Source organism: Elaeis guineensis, unplaced genomic scaffold, assembly GCF_000442705.2.
Source record: "Elaeis guineensis isolate ETL-2024a unplaced genomic scaffold, EG11 Super_Scaffold_1000045, whole genome shotgun sequence".
Lineage (NCBI taxonomy): Eukaryota > Viridiplantae > Streptophyta > Magnoliopsida > Arecales > Arecaceae > Elaeis > Elaeis guineensis.
This window is the reverse complement of record NW_027332425.1, coordinates 5,915,018-5,919,065: the sequence shown is the minus strand read 5'-3', so window position 1 is coordinate 5,919,065 and position 4,048 is coordinate 5,915,018.

Here is a 4,048-nt window from a genome sequence, read left to right as displayed (position 1 = left end):
CCCATTCAAATTCAAACTTTATTTTGAATTTGAATGGCCAACCAATCATCTTTATCCATTCATATGGCACATTAAAGTGAGGCGTGGAGAGGGCTTGGCATGAGGAAAAAATTCATGAGAAGTTCCTTCTCATGAATTCAAATGGGTGCAATGGAAGTGAGGTGGCGCATGGAGATTGGGTCAAGGTGGTTTAATTATTTAAACCAACCTAATTGAACCAAATAAGTTAGGTCCAATTAGACTAATTTAAACCCAACTAAATTAGGCTTAATTAGGCTCAATAAAATCCTAATCAAATCAAGAATTGATTAAGCCCAACCCCTGACCAAATCAAGGACCAAACCATCTCGACGATTAGGTCAACTCTTAACCTAATCGGGTCAAACCCAACTGAATCCAATTCAATTGAACTTGATCTAAAAATAATTACTCAATCAAATTGAGTTAATTAGCGATCAAATTACTAATTAAACCTCTCATAAATACTGAGTCCAAATTTGATGGGCAATTAGGCATTAGAATTCATTAATGTAACCCTGATCGAAAAGTCCCAACCAGTGGGACTCTTGACCCCGATACCCATAATGTGTGGAACTCATGATCAGAGAATCCTGATTCTCGATCACTGAGTCTCAAACATGTAGAATTCTATATCAGCCATCAGATCAGATAGGAACTCTAATGTGTGTGACCCCGTAGGTTCGAACCTAAGCCGATAGGACAGGAACTAATTCCTGTACTAATCGAAGTGACCATCTAGCAATGGTATCCGATGCTCGGATAGGTCGAAGAGTCACAATCGCAACACTCAGAACCTACATGAATATGGTTACTATATAATTCATCCTTTTGACCCCTGTGTTTAGGATGACTCAGGGTTAAACTGTCAACCCTGATCAGATCATCTGAATCATGCTCAACTCAAACAGTCCTGTGACTCCTCACAAGGACTACCCTGGCCAAGGTTTTGCTAAATTGAAACACGACTATACACAGCTCCTAAACTAGAGTGGTCAATCCCATCTTGACACACGCACCAACAAGTCAAGTACTTGACTACACCCAGCAGTCTTTCGTCACTGAATTAAAAATTCAGGTAGTCCAGTGCCTAAGTGTAGTGAGTTGCTTGCAAGTCACCATGGCGGTCTCAGGTCGGAGGAATATTTATACCCATATTCCATTGGAGTAAATCTTGACAGTAGAAATAGCTCCGGAGTCAGTCACGTTCAGTGCAGATGTACCCTTACATCTTACCTATATGCCATACCAATGTCTCTACCCTCATTGGTTAAGAGGACAACCAACCTATATGGCACACAACGATCTATGCTTGATAAATATTGTCATCCTTGGTAATAACGTATCATTTGATCGTAAACAGATTTAAAGACTAAACGATAAATCCTCCTTTGTCGAGTCTAAATAGTCCTAAGGACTTCACAACATAGGAGTTCATTAGAAGATGAAATATTTTATGATGAAAAATGCCAAAATAATTTTTATTAATTCATAATTCATGTACAAATACAAAAATGAGCACAACCATCAACAGACTGATGATTAGCTTTGGGACACTATTTTCAAAAATCTCCCACTTGGCCTAAAGCTAATCGATGCAGTATCTAATACCCATCTTCGACTTGTAGTTGTCGAACTCCTTCACCACAATGGCTTTAATGAATGGGTCAGCCAAGTTCTCCTTTCCGTCGATCTTCTGAAGATCGACGTCACCTCGATCCATAATTTTTCGGATGAGATGGTAGCGGTGCAGAATATGCTTCGTCCGCTGGTGTGCCTTTGGTTCCTTCGCCTGAGCAATGGCTCCAGAGCTGTCACAGTAGAGCAGAACTGGACCAATAAGGGAGGGTGCTACTCTGAGTTTGGTGATGAATTTTCTCAGCCACACCGCTTCTTAGGCAGCATCTGATGTGGCGACATACTCCGTCTCGCAAACTGAATCAGCCACTGTGTGCTGCTTGGAATTTTTTCTACAGATAGCTCCACCATTAAGTGTAAAAATAAATCCCGACACACTTTTACTGTCATCGTGATCAGACTGGAAACTAAAGTCTGTAAACCCTATAAGTCTCAAGTTTGATTCACCATAAACAAGCCACTGGTCCTTAGTATTTCTTAAATACTTTAGGATTGTTTTAACAACCTTCCAGTGATTCTCCCCTAGATCAGATTGGTATCTACTCACTACCCCTAGTGAGTATGCCACATCTGGTCATGTACATGTCATGGCGTATATGATAGGTCCCACTGCCGAAGCATATGGAATCCTACCCATATGCTCTCTCTCTTGAGGTGTTGTTGGACAATTTCTCTTCGAGAGAGAAATTCTATGGCCTATCGGAAGATAGCCTTTCTTGGAATTCTCCATGCTGAACCTCTTCAGCATAGTATCAATGTACGTGGACTGAGATAAACCAAGCAACCTTTTAGATCTATCCCTATAGATCCTCATCCCTAGGATGTAGGAGGCTTCTCCCAGATCTTTCATGGAGAACTGTGATGATAGCCAAATCTTTATTCCCTGTAATGCAGGGACATCATTCCCGATTAAGAGAATGTCATCCACATACAATACCAGAAATACTACTACTGGACCATTAGCCCACTTATAAATGCATGGCTCTTCTCCGTTCTTAACGAAGCCATACGTCTTGATCGTCCTATCAAAACATACGTTCCAACTCCGGGATGCCTGCTTAAGTCCATAAATGGACCTCTGTAGTCTGCACACCTTAGACTCATCAGTGGATGTGAATCCTTCAGGTTGTATCATATACACCTCTTCATCCAGCTCTCCATTTAGGAAAGCTGTCTTCACATCCATCTACCAGATTTCATAGTCCAGATGGGCAGCTATCGCAAGCATAATCCGAATGAATTTGAGCATTGTCACAGGAGAAATATCTCGTCATAGTCTATACCATAACGTTGATGATATCCCTTAGCAACCAGATGGGTTTTATAGGTTTTCAGCTTTCCGTCTGCGCCTCTCTTCCTCTTGAAGACCCACTTACACCCTATGGGTTTTACACCTTCGGGTGGGTCAACCAATGTCCATACATCGTTGACCTTCATGGACTCCATTTCGGATTTCATGGCCTCTAGCCATTTCTCAGAGTCGGGTCTCTACATTGCATCCATGTAGGTGATCGGATCCTCATCATTTTCATCAAGTTCGATAGGATCATCGTCCCGGACCAAGAAACCATAGTATCTGTCCGGTTGACGTGGTACTCTACCAGATCGCCTTAAGGGTGCTTGAACAATGGGCTCCGGATCTGATCTAACCAAATCCAGTTCAGGTTCAGCAACTTGTGTCGATTTTTTCACCTGCTGAACTTCGTCAAGTTTGATCTTAGAGGCAACAGTCCCTTCACCAAGGAACTCTTTTTCCAAAAAGATTGCCTTAAGGCTGACAAACACTTTTGCTCATCAGCTAGGTAAAAATAATACCTTTGGTCTCTTTTGGGTACCCTATAAAATTACACTTGTCAGACCTAGGTCCAAGCTTGTCTGTAATTAAACATTTAACATAAGTCGGACACCCCCAAATCCTAAGGTGTGAGAGTACTGGCTTACGTCCTATTCATATCTCATATGGCATTTTGGTTACAGACTTACTCGAAACTCTATTTAGAAGGTAACAAGTCGATTCGAGTGCATATCCCCAAAGAAAGATCGGTAGACTAGCAAACCCCATCATGGATCAAACCATATCCAACAAGGTCCGATTCCTCCTTTCAGACACACTATTATGCTGTGGTGTTCCAGGAGGTATCCACTGAGAGAGAATCCCATTCTCTCCAAGATATGTCAGAAAATCACTGGAATGGTATTCACCTCCTCGATCAGATCGAAGAGTTTTAATACACTTTACAGTTTATTTTTCTACCTCATTTCGAAATAGTTTGAATATTTCAAACAACTTCGATTTATGCTTCATTAAATAGACATACCCATACCTCGATAGGTCGTCTGTGAAGGTTATGAAGTAGAAATATCCACCTCTTGCACTTGAGCTCATGGGTCC